The sequence below is a fragment of the Neoarius graeffei genome, chromosome 14, assembly GCF_027579695.1.
Source record: "Neoarius graeffei isolate fNeoGra1 chromosome 14, fNeoGra1.pri, whole genome shotgun sequence".
NCBI classification, from domain to species: domain Eukaryota; kingdom Metazoa; phylum Chordata; class Actinopteri; order Siluriformes; family Ariidae; genus Neoarius; species Neoarius graeffei.
The window spans coordinates 36,087,674-36,094,951 of record NC_083582.1 but is presented as its reverse complement, the minus strand read 5'-3'; the positions used below and the strand labels follow the sequence as shown (position 1 = coordinate 36,094,951).

At 43.5% G+C, this 7,278-nt stretch overlaps 1 protein-coding gene across 1 annotated transcript in view; it reads left to right on the top strand.

Moving 5' to 3' along the window:
- The first annotated feature begins 4,809 nt into the window (after positions 1 to 4,809).
- zgc:171971 (uncharacterized protein LOC569690 homolog) overlaps positions 4,810 to 7,278 on the top strand; it is a 29,891-nt gene continuing 27,422 nt past the window's right edge. The window contains exon 1 of the mRNA XM_060939570.1: positions 4,810 to 4,895. The gene's annotated coding sequence lies outside the window, so the exon portion shown is untranslated. The remainder of the gene's footprint in view (positions 4,896 to 7,278) is intronic.

The following is a 7,278-nucleotide window of genomic DNA, read 5'->3' as shown; positions in this document are numbered from 1 at the left end:
CCAGCACCTTATTGGTGATGTACTATTTAACCCATAGCTGGAACCCAGGCAGGTGCTACGACTCCAGGTCCAAGCAGACCTGGGAGCAATGGTGATTAAGGGCAATGGTAACACCTCTTTCCCCAATACTCAAGTCCTCCTGGACCTGAGACTCCCCACTGGTTGCACTTTAAAGTCATACCCAGGATGACTATATCACCTGAACCTAGGATAATACTAAAGCTGTACACCAAAATTCATCCAAATCTGTTCACTACTTTTTGAGTTGCGTAAGGAACAGGAAAACAAATTCTGGCTCTACACACATATCTGGATTTGCATCAAAATCTAATCAGTTGTTCTTTGGCCCATGGCTCACCTTTCCTCAGAATTTCATCAAAATTTGTCCAATACTTTTTGAGTTACATTGGGAACAGACAAACAAACAAATGGAGACAAAAACGTAACCTCCAACAAAATTGATAGACTTAATAACAAACACAATCTTTGCCTCATAGATACACAAAATGAACATGTTGCGACCGACAGAGAAATACTGACATCTCTTGGTGTCCGATGGTAAAAGAGCACTGCTTTAATAACAGTATGAGTGCTGAAGTAAAATGAATGACCCCGAAACAGTAGTTCATGTTCTTAATGATGAGTTGCCTATAATGGACACATTTAGCTAGCAAACCTTCAGCTAACAAATCAGCTTATGGCATCTGGCTCAGCAGCACCTGGGCTTTCCATGCTACATCATATGATGTCCTCAATGTTGTAATTGTAAAACATCCAACAATCTTGAACAAACAACAAATTTGTAAGACTCATGAGACTTGTATGGGTTTGAGTTCCCTTTGTAAGCATTCTAAGTAATACATATTATATAGACACGAGTGCTTTACTGGGAAATACGCTACTCGTATTTTTCATACGAGCTACAGCCGGGACACTGAGAACGACAACCATGACATATTTTTCAGTATCCTCACTCCAGGGGAAATCAGTGAATTGTTTTGATAAATTTGGGTACTTTTTGTTTCTGAAGGTGTCTGTATAATAAAGAGAAAAATCACACATTGGCTTGAAGATATGAAGTTTATCTTCTCGTGTTGAAAAATTTGCATTTTTCATACGAAATATGTCGCAGATCTGAGTGACATACTTCCTAATATTTCACTCCAATGACGTCACTCCCAGTGTTTTTCCTCTGACTTGACACGCATTCTCAAAATGGTGAACCGGTTCAAAATTAAAATTACTTTGATTAACTTGCATTTTTTTGGTAGATGTGTCCATATAATATAAAGAATATTATACGGCGGTGCAAAGATACTAAGTTTATCTTCTCGTGTTGTAAACTGGTTGAATTGACAAAGTATGATGTAGGAATGGGGTGGCACGGTGGTGTAGTGGTTAGCACTGTTGCCTCACAGCAAGAAGGTTCTGGGTTTGAGCCCAGTGGCCAACGAGGGCCTTTCTGTGTGGAGTTTGCATGTTCTCCCCGTGTCTGCCCAGGCTTTGTCTGGGTGCTCCGTTTTCCCCCACAGTCCAAAGACATGCAGGTTAGGCTAACTGGTGACTCTAAATTGACCGTAGGTGTGAATGATTGTTTGTCTCTATGTGTCAGCCCTGCGATGACCTGGCGACTTGTCCAGGGTGTACCCTGCCTCTCGTCCATAGTCAGCTGGGATAGGCTCCAGCTTGCCTGCGACCCTGCACAGGATAAGCGGTTACGGATAATGGATGGATGATGTAGGAATGTAGACTGTTTGCTATCTAGGAGATTGTGCCTCACGGATCAATCCGGGAGCAAACTGACACAGACACAGCTGTTCAGAGATGTCATCTCATCTCATTATCTCTAGCCGCTTTATCCTGTTCTGCAGGGTCGCAGGCAAGCTGGAGCCTATCCCAGCTGACTACGGGCGAGAGGCGGGGTACACCCTGGACAAGTCGCCAGGTCATCACAGGGCTGACACATAGACACAGACAACCATTCACACTCACATTCACACCTACGCTCAATTTAGAGTCACCAGTTAACCTAACCTGCATGTCTTTGGACTGTGGGGGAAAATGGAGCACCCAGAGGAAACCCACGCGGACAACATGCAAACTCCGCACAGAAAGGCCCTCGTCGGCCACGGGGCTCGAACCCGGACCTTCTTACCGTGAGGCGACAGCGCTAACCACTACACCACCATGCCACCCTGTTCAGAGATGTTTCTCAGTTTATTGTAGGACAAACATGAATATATATCCACAATCAAGAATGTGTTGTAGCTTTGTGATTGGATGATGATGATGATGATGTGATTGATGATGCTAAGTTATCTATGTATGACAAGGTAACGTAAATGAAGCATTACACCACTGGTTTGGACTACACTACTGTCTTTAAGAAGAGAGACATTATGTGCCATTACATCACCCGTCAGGGTCATAATCTTATGAAAGAAAAAAGACAATACTGGTCAATATAACCTTCATTAAGCAGAGAGCAGAATGTGTGAGCAAAGATAAAGCTCAAGGATTTAACTAACCAAAACAAGTAGCAATCAGAACAGCCTGTTCCAGTTTCAAGCATGCCAAACATATATTTCTATCAAGTAATGCTTGATGGGTGGTGCAGTGGTTAGCACTGCTGCCTCATAGCAAGAAGGTTCCGGGTTCGAACCTCATGGCCGACGGGGCCCTTTCTGTGTGGAATTTGCATGTTCTCACCATGTGGGTTTCCTCATGGTGCTCCGGTTTCCCCCAAAGACATGCTACTCTGAACTGTCCATACCATAAGTGGCTAGCTGGCTGTACTGATTGAGCCAAGGGACTCAACTTCTGGATGGATGTCATTTCTCTTTACTCAGCTAAGCGGTTCTTGACATAATATGGATTACTACAGTTGTGGAATAGGGCTATTTACTGTATTTTTTTATTATTGACTGTTTACCGTTTGATCTCAAATGCATTATGAAGGCAAGAAATTACACTAATTACCTTTTGACGGGGCACCTGTTAATTGAAAAGCATTCCAGGTGACGACCTCATGAAGCTGGTTAAGATGATGCGAATAGTGTGCAAAGCGTCATTAAGGTAAACAGTGGCTATTTTGAATAATCTAAAATATGAAACTTTTTTAAGCACTTTTTTGTTTACTACATAATTCCAGATATGTTCCAGATGTTATTTCATAGTTTGGATGTCTTCAGTATTGTTCTACAATGTAGAAAAGAGCCAAAAATACAGAAACACCAATGAATGAGTAGCGGTGTCCGGTCATTGCTACCAGCTAGTGGCCTAGTGGTTAGTGTGTCCACTTCTCGATTGTGAGCTCGTGAGTTCTATTCACAGTTGGGTCATACCAAAGACCATCATAAAAATAGTACCTACTACTATCTGGCAAGGCACGCTGCAATACAAATGTGAGTGGGGAGTTAAACTCTCGTGGTTACCATAGGACTAGCCCCCTACTGTAACCATAACTATGTGAAAGGCTGAGGGAAACGGAGATCGGTGCCGCTACATGGCGCGGGAAGGACTTTGACTTTTTTTTGTCCAGTCATTGCAGGCTAGGTCAATGCTTAGCATCATTTTAGCCATGGACAGAGCGCAAAGCCATAACGATCCTCGAGTTACACCACTGGAAGTGTTAGTATGACCCTATCTTTTAGCGTTAATCCATAAAAAATAAATCATCAGTCAAATTCTGACCAAGTAGTGTCAGGTCAATCGTCTTTTTTTTTTTCAAATTTTTTGCTGAAATTCTTTTCGGGGCGGCACGGAGGTGTAGTGGTTAGCGCTGTTGCCTCACAGCAAGAAGGTCCGGGTTCGAGCCCTGTGGCCGACGAGGGCCTTTCTGTGCGGAGTTTGCATGTTCTCCCCGTGTCCGCATGGGTTTCCTCCGGGTGCTCCGGTTTCCCCCACAGTCCAAAGACATGCAGGTTAGGTTAACTCATCTCATTACTGTATCTCTCGCCGCTTTATCCTGTTCTACAGGGTCGCAGGCGAGCTGGAGCCTATCCCAGCTGACTACAGGTGAAAGGCGGGGTACACCCTGGACAAGTCGCCAGGTCATCACAGGGCTGACACATAGACACAGACAACCATTCACACTCACAGTCAATTTAGAGTCACCAGTTAACCTAACCTGCATGTCTTTGGACTGTGGGGGAAACCGGAGCACCCAGAGGAAACCCACACGGACACGGGGAGAACATGCAAACTCCACACAGAAAGGCCCTCGCCGGCCATGGGGCTCGAACCCGGACCTTCTTGCTGTGAGGCGACAGCGCTAACCACTACACCAGGTTAGGTTAACTGGTGACTCTAAATTGACCGTAGGTGTGAATGTGAGTGTGAATGGTTGTCTGTGTCTATGTGTCAGCCCTGTGATGACCTGGCGACTTGTCCAGGGTGTACCCCGCCTTTCGCCCGTAGTCAGCTGGGATAGGCTCCAGCTTGCCTGCGACCCTGTAGACCAGGATAAAGCGGCTAGAGATAATGAGATGAGATGAGATATATCATTACACTGATATAATATATTTTTATGAGATGGCCTTGTTGAAGGTTTGCCTAGAAACATTTCATTTTTAGTCACAGTTCAGGCAGTACTCAGTGTACAGTAACCTAAATAAAAATGTTGACATATGATCTATGTAAAGCATACAAATCGATTATGTATACACAATCATCTTATAAACGATTAATATTATAATTCGTGAACGTTGAAAAATAACTGCTGTCCATCATCACAACAGCTCTCAAGAACAAACCGTGTTCCCATAGCCATACAAACTAGCCAATAGGAGCTCGTTAAATCTGGTCACATGATCAAGGATTGGCAAATCTGCGCATGCTAGGAAGTTGTGAGAGCTCAGCCGTCAGAAAGATGTCGTAAACATAGCAACAAATATGTAAGTTTTAATATGTTAAGCAAAAAATGTTTTTTTTTTTTATTAATTACGAGCATTTTATGCCGTGGGTGTTTATTTGTTTGTACTTAAAAGAGAACACCAGTGTTTTTGTTTAGCAGTGCTCGTATAGCCTTTTGCTAACGAAAATGAAGGCTGGCGCGCACACTTCCAAATCCACAACGGCTCCCCTTTGGAGCTGTAGTGCACTACATGGAACGGAGAAGGCAGGAGGTCATGACGTATGTAGTGGACTTATCGAGGGAACACGGGACGCATTTGGGATTCAGCCTGGAAAGTAACGCCCACTCTTTGCACAGCTATAGATAGAGCTTGAGGACTTCCAGTGTGTGTATTTAATATAAGCTGGTGTTATTATTGTTTTTGTTTGTTTTTCTTCATGAAAAGACCAAACACGCTGTAATTTACCCCATACTCTAGAAAATAGTCCCACAATACAGCTACATTTTATGTATTTTATAATAACTCCCACTTTTCTGCGAAGGCTTTCCACTAGATTTTATAGAATAGAATGCCTTTGTCACTATACACATGTACAATGAGATTAAAGCATCTCCAATAACAGTGCAAACAGCGTGGAGAGAGAGAGAGAGAGAGAAAGGGGGAGAGGGAAAAAAAAGGGGGTGGTGTAGGGGGGATAAGGTGCACAGTCCTGAGGCGTATGTGCTGTGTTACACATTATGGAGTGAGGTATTGCACATATAAAGTATTGCACAGAGACAGTCACATTATAAAATAAAATATTACACATTATGAATTATTGCAAGGTAAGGTAAGGTGCACAGTCCTGAGGTGTACGTGTTGTGTGTAAGGCTGGGCATACACTGTGCGATTTTTGGCCCGATTTTGACACGATTTTCACTCGTGCGACTATTTTGGAGATCGGGCCGATTTTGGGCTCAATCGTGCGTCTCGAATCGTGTAGTATACATGGGGTAACGACAAGCGATTAACACCTCACGACCTCCTCCCGATCGATCGGATGAAAATCAAACCTGTTTGAAATCCTGGTCGCCCGTCGTGAGGCTATCGCACTGTTGAAGCAGTGTCACGAGCCGATTTACCTCAACCTGTCACACTACACATGCGCGAACACAGATACGGAAGAGAAAACAAACACTGAGCAGCACTTCCGGTCTCCTCTTCTTCTTCACGTAATATTAGAGATGGGATTTATGGCTCTTTGATGGGATCCGCATCTTTGTGATCCGTTCTTTGAAAAGAGCCGTTCAAAAGACTGGCTCATTTGGCTCTTTTAAAAAATATTTATTCAGTTTTAAGAAGACAGCGTCTAAAGAAGCCACATCCCTCTGCTTAGACAGTGACATCAATATTTCTGGACATACCTTTTATATAAAGCAACCTAGACTTAGGCCAAGTTTACATTAGACCGTATCTGTCTCGTTTTCTTCGCGGATGCACTGTCCGTTTACATTAAAACGCCGGGAAACGGGAATCCGCCAGGGTCCACGTATTCAATCCAGATCGTGTCAGCTCCGGTGCTGTGTAAACATTGAGAATACGCGGATACGCTGTGCTGAGCTCTAGCTGGCGTCGTCATTGGACAACGTCACTGTGACATCCACCTTCCTGATTCGCTGGCGTTGGTCATGTGACGCGACTGCTGAAAAACGGCGCGGACTTCTGCCTTGTATCACCTTTCATTAGAGTATAAAAGTATGAAAATACTGCAAATACTGATGCAAATACTGCCCATTGTGTAGTTATGATTGTCTTTAGGCTTGCCATCCTTCCACTTGCAAGTGGTAAGTGATATGCGCTGGGATCACACACACAGCGGCTCAGTCCCGAATCACTGCTCGTGCGCTTCACTCGCGTGCTCTGTGAGCTGCGCAGGGCCGGAGTGCGCACCCTCCAGAGGGCACTCGCTGTTCAGGGCGGAGTGATTTGGAGCGCAGGATGCCTGCGGAGCCGAGCGTATCCGTGTATTGGCGTTGCTATGTGCACGTGAATCGTGTATTGGCGTTGCTGTGTGGACACTAATCGTTTTAAAAACGTTAATCTGATGATACGGTCTAATGTAAACCCCACCTTACATTATTGTAACCCCTAAACGCTCATAAATAACCATTAAAAAACAATGAGGGCTTCAATGAATGTCCATGCAGAACGGCTTTTCTGTAAAAAAAAAAAAAAAAGAACCCACTCAAGAACATAGTTATCAAGAACGCAAGAATATTTTATAGAAAAACACTTGTTTTACAAAAATATTTAAGTCTGAGATACAAAATAGATACAACTAGACAAACAGATAAATAAATAAAATACACAAAAATAGAACAAACAAAATGACGATAGAATAAATTAAATGAACGTCCGTGCAAAGTAGTTTTCCCACAATATT